The sequence below is a fragment of the Halyomorpha halys genome, unplaced genomic scaffold (assembly GCF_000696795.3).
Source record: "Halyomorpha halys isolate HHAL.00 unplaced genomic scaffold, Hhal_1.1 Scaffold631.1, whole genome shotgun sequence".
Taxonomy (NCBI): domain Eukaryota; kingdom Metazoa; phylum Arthropoda; class Insecta; order Hemiptera; family Pentatomidae; genus Halyomorpha; species Halyomorpha halys.
In genome coordinates, this window is record NW_027109839.1 from 819035 (window position 1) to 837411 (window position 18377).

An 18377-nucleotide genomic window follows, 5' to 3' on the forward strand; every position below is an offset into this window, starting at 1 on the left:
TCATATCTAATATACCGATGATCTGAGCATGTCTCTTCATCCGAGACATGCCAATTCTTAATCATCGGACCTATTCGACGAGTGGCTACGGTTACGTCTATGACTTCAGCCCTCACTCTGTTAACAAAGGTAGCCTTGCTGCCTCTGTTTAGGACCTCTAAGTCATGCTCTAAAAGATACTCTAAAAGAGACTCACCTCTCTGGTTATGGTTAAGTTAGTTGAATCGAGTAACATTGAACAAGTAGCTAAAATTGGAAAACGGCGTACATAAAATTATAATACATTTCTCCTTACAACACATCTGACATAAACATAAGTGAATGTGAAATTATATTACATCATTTTATTCAGAGAAACTTTATCCAGTGTTTATTTTCCTACATGTAACATTATTTCAAACTCGTTGTTGTACAGATAAAATTTAATTTAGCAACAGATGCAATATATTGTTTTCCATGCCGGAAAATGTAGCTTCCAAGGAATACATCATATCGAATTAAAGCTAAAAACGTTCATGTTGAAAGGGTGTTTTCAAAATTATAATTCCTCTCTGGTGCGAGCCAACACGTATTATACGCAATAAAACCAGCCTGTTTCAGTACAGGCTTTCTCGATTTCAGTAGCTGGTGCGAGAAAATGTCTGCAAAAATCAGTGAATAAATTGTACTTGCGTTCTTTTTTTTTTCAAACATTCATTAGATTAATTTTAACTTTTCAGTTTGAATCACATCTTCAAAGTTAATAAATATATACATACAGAAAATAAATTCAAAATACTTATTATAATTTTAGTTTTTTTTTATTAGAACAATCAAATTCCCTGCTAATAATAGCTCTGGGAGTTATTTAAATTTGAATGGAAAATTAGTAACAAGCGTTCATAAAACATTACAGCTTGAGACCTTTATTTAGTTTTATTGACAGTTGGAGCTTTATTCACTGACACTTCATTACAATCCTCACGAATGCTAAATGTCACGTTTTTGTCACGTTAGGTTATTTTTTTTTTATCCTCACGAGTACAAAATGTCATGTTAGTTTACTGTGTTTTTTCTTTGGGATCTGCTATTTGGCTGTAGGGCCATTTTTAGATTTTCGTCTACTTGCTTTTATATTTTTTGTAGTCCCGATTTTGTTTTTAACATTATTACAATCCTCACAAATACAAAATGTCATGTTAGGTTTCTGTTTTTTTTTTTTCTTTGCGATCAGCCACTTGGTTGTAAGGCCATTTTTAGATTTTCGTCTACTTGCTCTTATATTTTTTTGGTGTCTCGATTTTTTTTTAACATTATTACAATCCTCACAAATACAAAATGTCATGTTAGGTTTCTGTTATTTTTTTTTTCCGATCAGCCACTTGGTTGTAAGGCCATTTTTAGATTTTCGTCTAGTTGGTCTTATATTTTTTTGGTGTCTCGATTTTTTTTAACATTATTACATTCCTCACGAATACAAAATGTCATGTTAGGTTACTGTATTTTTTTTCTGGGCGATCACATATTTGGTTGTAAGGCAACTTTTAGATTTTCGTCTACTTGCTCTTTTATTTTTTTGGTTATTATTTATGATTACTTTTAGTGAAGCATTTTCGTAAGCAAAGTCCTTTCGTATTTTTTTTTTTCGGTGACTATCTGTCTCTGGTAGGATGACATCACAGCTGCATTTTATTGAGTTGTTGTCGTGGAGTACTTTTTATTTATTGTCTTGTTTTCATGGCTAGGAAAATAAAAGAAATCGTGTCTGGCTTTGTCGTGGGGCAAGGTTGCCTACAAATAGGCCAACGGCTAGTGTTTTGAGGATCAACTCGTCTTGTGTTTTACTATTCAACTTTTCTGTTTTGGGTTGATGTGAAAATAACTGGCGATAGATTCAAATATTTCTTGTTCTATGCAATGAAATATTCCTTAAGTAAGTACATATACCAGATTTTGATTCAAAACAATGTCGGATTTGAATTCCATACTGAAGAGATAATTAAAGATAGGTTTGATCTCATAATGCATTTACACGTTATAAATTGGTCTTAGGCCCAGCAAAACTTACTTAGCTCACATTTATTACATTAGAAGCGACCCATAAATAAAAAGCTTCGAAAAATTTGTCTGATTGTTATTTTTGTTTTTTAATTTATACATAGGTTCTCTCAAAGTAAAAAATAATGAATTACTCATACCAACATTTTTATTTAATACCTGCATACGGTGTATTATATGGAAGATATTTTTTTAATTGAAGCTCCAATAAACTGCAGCAGAGCAGGAGAAAATCATTAAGAGGATATAAATAAATTACAGAGGTAGAACCAAACAAAAGAATTCATTTGTAGAACAAAAGGCTTTGAAAATCTAACAAAAAAACTCGGGGCTCGGCTGAATAACAGATATGGCGATATGAAAGACGGAAAAACAAAAGCTCAATTGGTTGAGATGTAGGGCTCTCATTTCTCCCTTTATTGAACTGATAACCCTCATTGAACATATCATTCATTAAATAATACATACATATAAATTATAATACTGTTATGTATCATTTATTACATATCTTAATAAGAAGTTAAAGCGTAAAAAATGTCCCACTTTTTCTCGTACGTGCATGAAAACAGCCCAAAACAACCCAACTAAAATTGACTACATAGATTTTTAAGTGTGATATAATTGTATAAAAGAACGTTGTATTTATCATTTTTTTTTGTTTTTAATTAAAACTGGATCTTCTATAACAACAAATGTATGAATTATTTACATTGTAAGTACATCATTGCCTGTACTTGCGTACTTGTACTACACTTGATTATTTGCGTGCCATTGCGAACCCTTGGCTCAAATTAAATAGTTTTATAAATATTTGAGTTTTTATTTCTTTCCACCAGCTTCTTTTTATTATTACACGCAGTAAATAATCGATCTTCCAAAAAAATTGGTACGTCCATAATAAAATAAAAAGTATTTTCAGATAAATATTCTATATTTGTTTTAACTTAACCCAATACATATAATAATAATATGTCAAACTTCTGTATAGATATCATTCATAAATAAGTAACATTTTCTTATTGTTGTAAATATTATACTGAATGACGAAGGAAGTTATTACAAAAGCACTACTGTATGTAATATGAAAATATATGACTAGAATGTACTACCTAATCATGGCTTAGCGAACCTGGGCAGTAAACATTTTGGGGCCTAATTGACGACGCCCTGCAATGTGGGACGAAACGTTTGGTAATATTAATTTTTTATTTACTGTATTGACCTTTATTGACCCCAACCGACCAGGAAAGTTGACTTTTGTTATGGAACCCCCACAGAATTATAATTTATATATTCCAGAGAGGGAGAGAGAGAGACATCAATCTGCCTAAAAAGAACAAATCCTTAACCACCTACCCAATCCCCGAAATCCCTGCGAGTTGAAGAGCCAACTGTGAGTATCGCAGCCCCGGTTTGAATCCCGCCTAAAGGGTTGACTTTTATTTCTGTTGTAGTCCCACGAACATCACCTCCAACCACAGTTAGAACACAGGATGCTAATCTGTCGACAACTCCTTTGTACGTCAGAAATGATTAGGAAGGGAGTCATAAAAAAAAAAGTATTCGATTTATAGAAATTGTATGTCTTTTTCTAGTATTAATATTTAATAATTCATTGTTATTTTTTTTTAATTAGTTGGAAAATTTTATTTATTATTACAAATGAAGACATAAAAATTTTCATTATATTGAGTGCAAAGTGAATTTTTTTGTGTTTCTTTAATAATCACTTTATCCTTAGTTCAATTCTCAATCCCTTCCTTTGCGATAGCAATATTTGGGTTCATGTAATGTTTTTCAACTTTTATCATATTGTATTCTTTTTTTTTTCTTGATTAAAAAAAAATAATATATTATGAATTGACAAAACAATTTTCAAATCACATAATTTTGTTAACATTGACTATCAGATTAAAAATTTAAAATTTTGGCTGAGCCAGAGCATTTTTGCTGTGTTTGTCTAACGCATTTGCGATCAAGCGCCTTCTTTGATTATATTTAAATTCAAACAGATTTTTCTTGAAATCAACGATTCAAGTGTTCGAGTGTTCGTTTTAATGGTCCCATATCATCATAAAATTACCTATTTTACAATTACTACGAAGTGCGTTAGGTTTTCTTCAAATTCAACATGAATATTTTTCCAAGAAATTAAAAATGACAGGATTTATTTTTCTTTTACTTGAATAAGTGGCACGGATGGAGTAAGCGAAAAAAAATTAGATTTTGACTTTCTACCATTCACAGAACTACAAGCAATAAAAGGACAATTGCTGATTAAAAAATGACATACTTCCCGAAGGTTCTTAGATGTTCCAGTCAATGAATAGTTCTAACCAGAAAAAGGTTTCCTCATCCAAGTACTGTCACATCCCAGAAGAATACCCTAGAAACCCAATGACAAACACTTGGAAATACATTACCGATGGAAGACAAGATGGACGCAGCGATCTCGAGGGCCGGAGTTGTAATGAAGTTGCTGGCGAGGCAGAAGACTAATTATCCGACAACAAGCGAACTCCAACGTCCAACTTGTTCTGAACCAGTTAGCGGCTAATGATTGGACCAACTTGGGCTCTGCCGTACCTGCAGTCTGCAGTGAATAGTTCTCTCTCTGGTGTAAGCTACATGTCTGCGACTCGGGGAAGATTGTGAATCTTCGGCACAACTTGTACATTTAACACGTAGAAAATCAATCGAGGTCAGAAATATGGTTAAAATGATGACAAGTATTTTACTTGTTTACCTACCAAGGTGTAATAATTAGAAGGAAAAAATCTAATTTAATTTACACGAATCTATCATCCTTAATTTTAAAGGTTTGTTCGTTTTGCTTAATAATTGTAAAAGCTTTGACAAAACTATATAATAAAAAATAAGATATTAGAAGAAAATTAGAGTAAATATATAAATAGAGTAAATAAATTTACAAAAATATAAATATAAATGGATAGGGAACTAATTAATAATACGAGGATGGTCTGAAAAGTTTCCGATGTAACAAAAAACAAGACTTTTTTTCTGACTTTTTCAACATAACAACTCCTTGCAACTCTACACACTTCTCCCAGCGATGCTCCCATCCCTGTAAATATATGAAAAAGCTGTCCTCACGTTGGGTGCCGCGTATGCTCAGTTTAGACTAAAAATGTGTTCGAATGAACATTTCCAACGCTCTGTTGGTGCAGTTTAGGCGCAATAAATCCGACTTTTGACGCCGATTAATTGCTGTTGATGAAACTTGGATACCCCATTATATACCCAAAAAAATAACACAGTCTAAACAGTGGACTGCAAAGGAGGAACTGTCTCCAAAAGCAAAAACATTTTTCTCGGCTGGGAAAGAGATGGCGACTGTTTTTTGGGATAGTTGTGGAGTTATTTCAATTGCCTATCTTCAAAAAGGAAAAACCATTACAGGAGCATACTTGACAAGCTGAAGGCATAACTTGCGGTAAAACGCGCACATTTACAGAAAAAAAATCCTGTTCCACCAAAAAAACGCACCGTCTCACACTTCAGCGGTTGCCATGACAAAAATCCATAAACTACGGTTTAAACTGCTTGTCCATCCGCCTTACTCACTAGCTCCTAAGGGCTTCTTTTTGTTCCCTCATATAAAAATTGCGCTCGGAGGACAGAGATTTTCGTCAAATGAATCACCTTCATGAACAATTTTGCAAAGAAAAACGCCGAGTACTTTTTGGACGGGTTACAAAGATGGGAGCATTACTGAGAGAAGTGTGTAGAGTTACAATGAGACTATGTTGAAAAAAAAAAATGTCTTGTATTTTTGTTATGTCGGAAACTTTTCAGACCACCCTCGTACAGGTGCAGTCATGTAGGTAGTGTAGATAAAATCTTAAATATAGAAATAGAAAAAATTAAATATAAATCTTAGAAATAAATCTTGTCATATCTTAAATTTTTTGTATCCTGTTTTCATTTAGCGCTGACAAAGCTCTGCAAAGTTAGCTTACATTAAATATATTGTTATTATTATGTATCTTTATTGTCCATTACCCGGACTATCTTCTTACAATCCACTTCATACGGTCAAATATTTTCTCCCAAAATTAAACAAAACCTTAAATATGATAAATTACATTATTTTGTAAAGTGAATACAATGTTTAAATAAAGCGCAGTAGATAATATTGTTCAACAAGTGACACTGCACTTTACAATTTACCCGGACAATTAGCAGGTGAAGAGCCCCTGCACTGCGCCGAGCGATTATTGTGTTTGGCGGGGTAGAAGGAAGGGGTAGGGGGTAATTTAAAAAGGTTATTTAACTTGGTAACGAGGTCTGTTACCTAATTTAATATCTCGGAGCTCCTAAGCAGTTAATTATAATCTTGAGCGCCCTCTTGTAAATAAACCAACTTTCCCAAGTGTTTCATTAGTTTTGCAAACCTAATTAATTGGGTCACGGAATTCGGACCAAGGTGGATGGATGCACGGTCGGGAAATATTGTTACAAAGTGCAAATCAGATTTACGCGGGCAAAACTCAGCAACACTTCAAACAGAAGAGTTACAAGCTATAATTAAAGACAAGAACAAGAAATAATTAATGAATATAATACTATAGGTACATAAAGAATAATCCAATCCAGACAAAATACTAGAAAATTACTGAGAGAGATCTAACATAATTAGTTGTTTTATTTATAATTATTTATACTATACTGATAATTATTTTTAAAATTGTTTCATACTTCGAGCTCAAATTATTTCAAAACATGGGATTAATAAGTAATTTGAAACATCAACTGAAAAATCGGTTGCGTGGTTCGCTCAAAAAATGGATATAGAGTAACATACAGACAGGTTTAACTCATTTCAGACTATAATTTTTAATACTTTGATTCTCAAAAAATTATGGAATCTCATTGAATAATTTGGGGCATCAAACTTAAAAATCGATTTCGCCATTAATTCAAAATCTGTTGGAAATCTACTATTGATCAGATTATGAATCGCTTCTAAACTCAATATCTTCCTTTGGTTGCACTGATTTCCGATAAATAAACACATATATTGTTGATTTCAATAAAAAGGGTGGATTCCATAAATTGGGTATTTTATATTGAAGAAAGTCTGGAATGTTCCTCTCTGACTTTCTCAGAAATATAGTTGGTATTTCATTCGGGAAAAAAATTTCCATAAAATTTAAAGTTTATTGGTTTTAAATTTATTTCTTGATATTTACAACTGTATTAAAAATATGTAGGCAACAAATAAATTTGACGTTAGTTATTTAATGGCATGATGCAAACATGTGGATAATTTACCTGATTGATAGAACTCTTATAATATTTCTAGAGAAGATCTCAAGAGCATCTTTTTTTCAAACGCCTAGGAGGATTATCAGGTAATGAATTAGAAGCCAGGTTAGAAACAAGTAGGTTTAGGAGGTGGGTTTATCATCGATGGATTGGAAGATAAAGTAAAAATTTAGACTACTGAATATTGTCCGATTCCTTCGTTGTAGTTTTGTAACATCATTTACCAAATCATTAAACCTCTATTTTTTTTTTTTTTTTTTTTTAAATTATCTCTTTATTCGTTTCAGTCGCGTATGAGATGCGGTGGAATCAACATATAAAATAAAAAATAAAAAATGGTAAAGCTACCGATATTGGACCAATTGGTGTGGTCTGACCCTCAGGAAATGAATTTATTTTATTTATTGATGTAATTTAACAACATGAATTGTAATTATTTCTGTTAATATTAATTTATTCTTAACTTTCGACATAACGACGGCTGGACACGTAACGTTGCGAATACATATGATAGAAATGGATAAGCATTACACATTAATGGAATTCAAATGGTATTCTTAAGAAAACTGCCAGGTTTAATTAAATAGAATAATGCAAAAGTTCAATCAACCAGTTAAGGAATCTCATGACAAAAAATGTAAAAAAAAAGGATACTCCATCGCTTAAAATACTTAAACTGCAACGAACGGGCAATTTCATTTCAAACATTAAAAAAGATAAAAGCAATTACGAGAGCTTACATTCAATCCTTAAAATAATATTTATTTATTGCACTGTATGACCTATACTTTTTAAATTTTTTTTATAAAATTAAGATTGTATTAAGGTCACAATATTTTCATTTAAAAAAAAATGTTCTTAATGTATCTATTTAAAAAATGGATAGAAAAATATTAATAAAAATCTGGATTAAGAAAATTGATTTTTTAATTCTAAAAATTGTTTGACCTTGAAGCATTACTAATTTTTTAAAGAATTGTTTAAAAATTAAAAAAACATTTATTGCTAAAATATGGCAAGAGTTTTTTTTCTAAAAGACGATAAAAAAAAAGAAACATTAGAAATCAATGATGCTAGTGTAGTAACATTAATTGAAATAACAATTAAATATTTTTTAACACTTACATTCCGTGATGGAATATACGTAGAATGGAGAATGGCGTCGTTATTTGAGCACACCACCGCATCAAGCGGCATCCTATAGCGTAATTGTTGGCAATATAATACTTGGACGTCATAGAAGCTTTAGTATCTTCTCCAAGGTACTTGGATGTTATACGTTGTAACATCATAAGCAGGAAGATCCACTGCCATATACAATTAGAGAAAACTGTTATATCAATTTTCGAAATATTATGTTTTGTTAGAAAAAAAACAAGTAGAAAAATAATATAATAAAGTTAAAAAACATTACATGAATCTAAATATTATTATCAAAAAAGATCGATTCGGATTGAGAAGTGATAATTATAAAATAACCACAAAAAAAAAAAAATCACTGCGCACTCAATATAAATTATATTATTATATCAATCTCCATTGGCAACAATAAATAAAATTTGTCAACTAATTTAAAATAAAAAAATGAATTATTAAACCGGTAAATAGTATTAGTAGAAAAAGACATACAATTTGAATAAGTTTTAAACTCGTGGATAGCCGTTTACACCTTTAGGTCGCCCAATGCACTCATTATTACAAATTTCCAACTCCCTTTCCACATATTTCGTTTCCTATTATACTATTATATAGCGATTTAACATTATATACTGATCATTCCAGTACTATTTGTCGTCTTTAAGGCACCTATAGTAGCCATTGAACACCCAAAGGCAGTGGTAGCAGCCTATGCGGACGACATCGGCATCTACGCTTCCAGCATTAATGCCAAGACGGCCCTAACCCATACTCAAGACGCTGCATCCACGATCACTGATGCCCTTAAAAGTATTGGGATTAGGGTAAACTCTGGGAAAACGGACGTCATAGTGATGTCGTTTAAAACAGAAAAGAAACCACTGCCTACCACATTCAAAGTAGATGAAGTCGACCAGCGGATCTCCACCTCCATTCTCTACCTGGGCGTCACATTGGATAGGCACCTCACCTTCTCCAGTCACGTTCGGGAGAGACTTAAGCTGGCCCGCCAGAAGAGCTACAGGCTCTACCATCTCCTGAAATCCCCACAACTCTCACTAAGGCTGAAGCTGCAAATCTACAAGGCTATAATCCGACCGACTCTGCTCTATGGTGCACCACTCCTGCGTCACCTCTACAAAACAACGCTAGAAAAGCTGCAGAGTTATCAGAATTCCGTCCTCCGGCGAATCGTCCGTGGAACTACACTACAGAGGGCCAGAAACACCACCATCCACCAGGAACTACAGCTACCCTCAGTGCCGGAGTATATAGGCCGAAGGCACATCAAATTTTTTGATGGGCTTAAGGCCTGTGCCAACCCGCTCTTCAGAGATATTGCCTCTCCACCAAAACCTGGGAGGTGGCAAAGCACTGTCCCCTTAGTAGACGTCCTCGCCGAGGGAAGGACTTCGGGCTCTGCAGCTTGAAGTCATCACACCACCACCACCAGCCGGAATGGTCCCTCTCCATTCTATGCAAGCCCACAACTAGTATGTTACCAATGTGAAACCCCCTTCAGCGGACCCTGTAACTCAACTTATACTGCCATACGGCAAACAAAGTCAGTATGTAATATGTATATGTACTATGTATTATCATATATTTGTAATTGTAATTATATATCAATAAAGAGGATTTGAAAATAAAAAAAATATATACAGATCATAAAGTTTACGTAGACAACCAATTAGCAACAACAACTTATTTAAGTAATATTGGAAATTAAATCCAGAAAAATATAAACAGTTTTTTTTACAGTCAAATATTACAAATATGTCATTCATATCATATTTACACACTAGCAGAATAAAATGGAATCAGTTGTGTAATTATTAGAATAATTATTAATTAATTCACTCGTGATTAGTGAATTTAGTAATTGTTTCTTTTTCGAACTCATTAGCGGATTGGGAATTATGGTGATTTGGAGAAGTTGATTAAGTTAAGTTACGTAATAATGATTATTTAATTGAGGAAACTCAAATTCATAATTACATAGGTCTACAATCAATAATTTGATTTTATAATTTTGGCTGATTTTTGTGTTAATTCCTATTGTATTGAACTTGAAAAGGAATTCCGTGTTCTTTCATCACGTACAGATTTGTCTCAGATCTGTTGCTTTCCGAATTGCACAAATTTACTCTTCTTGGCCAGTTTGATAAAACAATGTATTTATAATTGTTTAACTATAATCAAGTGACGTTTTATTGCCTTCAAATCTAGCAACATAACTAACAAATATAACTTTATTGTTATCATCAGAATGAAAAAGGACTGAGGAGAGGGAAAATGAAAAAGGGGTGAGGATTCCTGAAAGAATCAGGACCTGATAGCTGAGTGGGCTGTGGCGAGGATCCCAGAGTGTTTGGTTCATAAGGTTGTGGGTTCGATTCCCACCTGGGCTGGTCTATATCTATTTCGTTGTGGTCCCGAGAAATGAATTTTGGCATTCCCACTCTAGTGCGGTATAGGTCCTTAATGGAGGACTTGAGCCAATAAAAAAAAAAGAATGAAAAAATGTTGCCTTTCTCAAAATAGTTAAAGTATAAACATATATACTTTAAAGTATATATGGTTAATAAATGTTTCATTTAATCTAGCAAAGTGTACAAACAAATTCACCCTTTATAGCAAATAAAAACGATTTCAACTATTCCTTTTTTCTACTTGTGTATACAGTAGGAAAATGGGCATAAAATATATTCAACTAAAAATTAAATGAAGTACTTTGGACAAAATCAAATGAAAAACTTACTTCATATTAAGATTTAGCAAAATTTTATTTTTTTTTAAATTCACTAACACTAAGGGAGCAGAGTAATTCAGTGAGTAAGGCGCTGTGTCGTTGACTCCAAGCGCCCGTGTTCGAATCCGGTTATTGCATATAATTCTAAATCACCTCCTTATACAACCGTTATTCAGCAGTACTTCTTTTCAAATTACTGAACCCCCGAAACTTCATGGATTCTAGTGGTAGAGTATTTTTTTTTCAACAATAAATTTTAATATCGAATAATCGTTCTCCACAGCACTCATACCGAAATTATATTACATTTAAATTAATTTATATTTCACTTTTAATGTAAAGTGTAACATGTTTATTTTAAAAGAAAAATCATAATTATTTATTCTTCTAGGATTGGCTTATATTGAAGAAAAATAATTGCACATTTTTTTTTTTAAATTTTTACTCCAGTAAATTGTGTTGTTTTTTTTTACAGTTTTATCTGACTAATTTTGTATACTACCTATCAGAATTTGGTTTTATAAAAATTATTCGAATTTTTAGTTTGTTTTTTTTAATAAAATAAATGTTTTGTGCATAACTTCAGAATAGGCAACATTCCGTGACCTCATTACAAGCTTGGATTAAAAACAATTCCTGAAGCCTCTACTACAGTAGGACTTGCAATAACAAACAACCAGAACGAATGGAATCAACAAAAAGTTGTCTGCACTAATGATTGACTTCCGCTGCCGGAAGGTGTCCGCCATTTCCTCGGTCGTATCTTAAATCTCTTTTGTCTTCGTCATCATTGCTTCCAAGAATTTTCTTTAGAGTTTCTTTCCTTCTCTGGGGCGAAGTCATCTGTCGGCACCTCATTTGTATTTATTTCACATGCTTTCGTATACTAAACTGAAATAGAACTTCAAAATTATAAAAAATTTTGTATCTAACTATATCAATTAACTATAAATTCATTGTAGTCATTGTGGTCATGGCTGCAGATCCTGAAACAAACTTCGACATTTAACTCGGCAGGAGCATTTAGCATTTAGCTCATTGTAGACGATTTTTACTATTTTTTTTATATAATTGGATATGGTGATGACACAAATCTTTACGATTACTTTCAAAGAAAATATCCTCTTCCATCAGGGGCTGAAGAATCCAGATTTCGTAAAAGATCTATGATCTTTTTGTCTCGGCTCATGCCTTAAAATAAGAAATACAAGAGTTGTCCAGGTGAGAAAAATGCTCAAATGAGAGAAAAAAGATGACACGTTAGAAGTGTACCGGTGAGAGATATCCTCATTCTTATCGTTGCGAGGAGGCCAGAGCAAAACTAAATTGGGTATAGGTGTGGAGATAAAAGAGGGCATAACATAAGCAAGTGGCAATAACTGCATCAAATAGTTAGTGGAAGGTAGATGAAAAAACAGATGAAATACTTGCGATATATAGTCGTTTATTTCCCAACATGGCTATACCTCTTCCAGATTAACATGGGATTCAGGACTTCTACTTCAATGTATTCCCATCTGTTCTAATTTTAGAAAAAGTGATATTAGAAAATCAGTCCTGGAAAATACCCGGAAATGTCAGTATTTGGAAAATGAGAAGACCGATAAAGCAATAAAATAGGCATTCTTCTTGGACATGGTAGGGCTCAACTTAAATAACTCCCTTGTCCACTGAGAACGTCTACAAGAATATGGCAGGGCATGTATGACAAACTTTAGACCACATTTGATGGGCAATTTTATACTAATTCAGAAAGTTTCTCCAAATTTAGGACAAATCGGATGAGTAATTTTTTTTTAAGTATAGATAATATGCTCCATAGAAAGTACGTTTATGTATGAGTAAACGAAAGTAGCTGAAGTATTAATTGTACCTATATGCCATTAACTCGGTAATAGCGTGCCCTAAAAATACCATCAAAATCAAATTAGGGAATATGACAGAACACGAATTTTATTATGAAAACAAAACTGACTCTTGTCCTATCAAAAATATAAAGTGCGAGGGAAGAACCTATAAAGAAAAGTAAAAAAAAAAAAGTGTAATATTTACTTTGTTTTAGTTGTTTTCATTGGCTTTCCCCGTTGATTGCAATAAAAGGAATTGGGGTTTCTCATTACGAAAATACGTAACATGGCGAAGAGCGACCCAGCTCCTTGAGCAACTTGCTAATTAACCCCTTTGTTGATCTTTTTCCGACTGCAAGGGCTGCCAACTTACCCTCCCTCTTTATTACACCCAGCCCAGGGCCAATAATTAAACTTCGGTCCGACCCCTAATTGCTCCCACTAGTCCCAAATGGTCTCCCAACTTTAAAGAAATTCACTTTCCTAGAATATCTCCTCGGAAATGGTCTTTGATCTAGAATTCCAAAGTTGTTTATTGCCAATAGAAATGTAAATTTAAACGAAAAATAGTTTTTAAAAAATTGTCGCTGCTTATAACGTAAAAGGTTTTACTTTAATTTTTAATGAATCTCTGACCATCATAAGTAAAGAAAAAAATAATGGATTTTCTTGATATCAATTTCAATCATTATTTTTATTATTATTTTTGCAAAAGTTGTCAAAATTAATAATAAGTCACACAAAGGTGGTAGTACATTCTTTAGCTCGTATGTATTTAATATCCATACAGCCTGAGCCACACTTTCCTTTCATTAAACTAACTAACTTCCACAAATCTAAATCTCACTTTTCTTGGGATCCACGGCCTCCTAGTACTGACGCCTTTCTAGGTCTTTCACTGACCCTGCTTTATTCTGTTTCTACCGTCTATGTGGCCCTAGCCCAACGCTTGTTCTAAATTAGTTTCTTTTGTGTAAAGTAAACCTTACATCAAGGTTACAATATCAAAGTATAGTTGCTAATAATTTATGTAGTGAAGAGTAGTTCGGATAAACGAAATCCATAAAGATAAATTATAAAAAAAAATTTGGAAGCTGTAGATAAAAAAAACGCGTATGTACAAAAATTATTGTTGTTCATTAATATGTAGTACTAAGTAAAAAAATACTTTAATCTCATAAGATTACTATGGTAAAAAAAAAAGATTGTTCATATTTTTAGGGCTGTTTCTAATTCCTTTGGGTTGCAACAACTGGTTATGATCCGATTCATCCAGAAATGCCTCAGCATAAAATGAACTGTCAAGCGAACTCCATGCGGATCGCCTTGAATATGACTATCCTTTGTGTGATCATTACCACGTAATAATTCACGAAACATTTTGTTATATATTCGCATCTGATACGATGATACTATAATATTTGATACTGTGGACCATTACTGCCCATTAAAAAACTAATCCTGCTAAATACCATATTACTGAAGACACTGCTTATCGTTTTAAGTTCATCGTCAGGGACGACGATTTAGATTTAGCTTTAAAAGTTTTTAGTCATTTATTCCAAATTTTATAAAAAGTGCAATTTTATATTATAATCTATGCTTCTATCAAACTTTAACAGCATGTTTAAATCGAAGTTTTTGTAAATGCTCAAATCAATCCCTTAGCCATTATCTTCATCGTAAAGCTCACAACACAAGAACTCTTTTAATAAATTAAGATAATAAAATAAAATAAGTTACCAGTTGAGATCATTGAATGCCTTTCAACTGACGTTCTCTACTGCCTTTTTAAATCCACCTCATTGGAATGCTCCATATTCTGAAGTTGGTTGTTGGACTTATTATGGGAGTTTACGAATCGCTAGTACATATCAGTATTGGAATGAGAGAGATCCCATCTAGTGGACATGAATAATCATACATGTGTTTAATTATATGAGAGGGAGGTGCGGTCAAAACAACTCAAATAATTTACCACCTCCCTCCTTTTCCATTCTTTTCCTAATTTTCCTTACCCACGTTATTAGTTATGTTCTCCATATGTTATTATTGTTGTTTTCATTTTTCTTTTCTAATCATTTCTTTTGTTAAACTTAACTTATATTTTGCTTCTTTATCCGATATTATGGCTACATATCTCATTTGTTACATATTTTTTCTTTCCATAATTTTAATTTTTAAATTATTCATAAACTGAAATATTCATATCTTTTTGAATTATAAAACTTAAAATTTTGATTTTATTTCCTTAATTATGTTATTTTACCTACTTTTTCAATTACCTATGTATACATTTTATTTTCCACTTCTTTCATAACTTTAATTTTAGCTATTCCATTCTGTACAATTATTTACTTTGTGTCTTTCTTCTTATATTTTATTTTCTATATTCATTGGTTCTTCTGACTGGCCGAAACGTTGGCACGATTACAGAAGTTACTTTAACTTATTGGTGTTATATTTTAACCCCACCCCCAACCATCTTTTCTTCATATAAGTCATCCACGGTCAACTATCTCTCATGATTGTGTATAATTATTGTTTTTTTTATGAACTACTTTTAACATGCATGACCTTAATGTCTCATTTATTCCCAATATTCGGCATGATTGGCATTTCTTTCTTTTACAGGGGAGGTGGAACGGTTGCTCCGAGAGTACCGGCAAAATCAGGAGCTCGTTCGTAATATCGGAGCTCATTATTACCAGATCATCTACCCCGTGCAGCTGAGGCACCATGAGAAGATGGGCATATCTACCAGGGAAGTAGGTGCTCAAAAGGTAAGCATTTCCTATAAATGAAATATATTCAACAATGACTTTAATATTACAGTTTAATTACATACTTTATTATTCGATGTTTTGCTTTATATAATATTATTTGCTCAGAAGCGTTTCCTTTTGGATAGGTAGGTATTCTTATCGCGTAAGGTATTCGTAGGCCAGTCTTGTATGGGAGTCAGTTGTTTTTTTTATCGCTCTACTACAGGAGTGGCCAATTTGGGTGAATCGTCGATCGCTCGCAATGTCTGGGACGGGATTCCATATACAAGACTTTGAAGCGATTGTAGAAAACAAATCTTTCAAGCAATAGTTTCAGAGTTTGTTCATATGGATCAAAAGTTATTATTTATCAATTTTCTTTTAATTTCCCTGGATGTGAGTTTTTTTGGCCCTTTAAATAATTATTGTTTTTTTTTTTTTACATAGGCAAGTAAGCCATATATCTGTATTTCAGTACGATTTGTACCCAGGGAGCTCTTGATAAATTGGCAAAAGTAAGTCTTTTTCATTCTTTATTATCATTCTATATTAAAAGGTTTTCATGATACATTTCCCTGGACCAAAAAAAAAAAACGCGAAAGTGAAATCAAATTATCAGCCATGCTGTGCAGCTTAATAATAACAATTTCTTTTTCAAATTTACGAACATATAGTACAACTTGTATATTGCATTTGAAAACAAAATTAAACTGAATTTAAAGTTAGTAAAAATCTATTTTGAAAAAGTGTCCGAAAATTGAATTTTTTAGGTATCACATCTACGGAAAATAGCGGTTTTCCGAAGCAAAAGTTCGGTCTGGAAATTTATTTTCTTCATGAGCCTATACCTCGAAAACTTAATGAGCGATTTAAAAAATAAAAACTAGTTTTGAACATATATATTACTTATATACCCATACTTTGCTGAAATGTATCTGATAGTGAAACCCAGTGTATAAACATAGAATGCATTTCACACCCCTTCTTCCCCCTTAGACTACACCTATGATAAAAAGACACATAAGATAAAAAGTAGGTCTTATATACAGAAAAGTTGGCCACCCCTGCTGTAGGAGATGTCATTTTAAAATCAATTTTTAACACATCTATACTCAATAATTGCTAACTTTATTTATTTTTTCGCACAAAGTGCATTGAAACACTCGCAATTAATTGCGCTAATTACATTCCTGAACTGTTGAAAATAATATGAGTAAAACCGTAAAAATAAAAGGTGCGATTAAAACAATCATGAAATTTCTACTCATTCTCCTATGCTATATAAATATTTAAAGGAAAAAGGTTTAAAATACAGCTCCATATTGGATTAGTCGGTTTGATCACGGATGGATTTAAGATACAGACGCACTGTGACTATTTCAGTTTTTTCTAATAAATTATTAGGGTAGATAATTGCTTATTATTAATTGATAATTTTAAATATAGTTCTCTTAAAATTAGCTATTCGACATTAAAATAATAATTGTATGATTGTCCCACTCTTAATATTTTTAACATGAATATTTATTGATATTTACAACTGAATTAAAGATATGTATGTAATAAGTAATTATGATATTAGTTATACAAAGGCAAGATACAGACAAATGGAGTGTCTACCCATTGATAGAACTCTAATTACATTTCGAATCCATCTTGTTTTAAGACTGCTAGAAGAATTATCAGGTAATGAAGGAGAAAAGCGGTTAAAAACAAGTGGGTTTGAGTTGTTAAAAAGTTTATCATGGAAGGATTGGTATCTGGGTCTGGCCAAATCGGCACCTAAAACTTTTAATATGATAGTAGCTTTTTCTACACTGTACACAACCATTTATAGTTTGATAATGAATTCAAAACCCACGGTCCCAATGCAATTAAATATTTGAGAGGATGAACTTTATGTCACGCCATATGAATATCGTGAAAAAAATAATTTAATGATTTTTTATTACTATTTAATTCAGGAAAGATCAATTTTTAGCTTCTGAAAACTAACACAATTTAAGACCTGAAACTATTATATAAAATATTTTTTTCCTTACTATGTCATGTAGAACCTCCATCGACTAATTATTTTATCAGTTACAAATATTTAACTGTTTATTTCGATTAATTAATTATTATTATCGATTTATTAAACACCTTAATTTATGGTTTTAATTTAAAATTAAGATATAATTTCGATGTGTTTGTTCGCCTTTTTTCTGTTTTGTAACCGATCTCATTTATTAATATATAAAACATTTAGGCTAATGCATTGCATATATACTATATGCATGTCTCTTTACCATGATATTTATGCCTTATTTCTCTTTACTTTAGGAGATGAAAGAACTTTTACAAAAAGAATAAGGCACGTGTTATAAGAAAATAGTTAACGGGGAGTAGAAGGGGCATCAACTTTGCGCAGTCGCAGTAGGTCGTAGACTTTATCAACTTCACTCTTTCTTGGAATTAGAATTCTCAGGATTTTACCTACCCTCGCAAAGTTTTTTTTTCTTACCTCCTAAGTTTATATAAGAACTAGTGGTAAAACTAGAACGATATATA

The 18377-nt window shown here is 32.3% G+C and overlaps 1 long non-coding RNA gene across 1 annotated transcript in view; it reads left to right on the forward strand.

The window, feature by feature from the left end:
• The window catches only part of LOC136795912 (uncharacterized), a 184294-nt gene extending 168455 nt beyond the window's left edge, over positions 1 to 15839 (forward strand). The window contains exon 3 of the long non-coding RNA XR_010843622.1: positions 15697 to 15839. This is a non-coding gene — a long non-coding RNA (uncharacterized lncRNA). The remainder of the gene's footprint in view (positions 1 to 15696) is intronic.
• The last annotated feature ends 2538 nt before the right edge of the window (positions 15840 to 18377 follow it).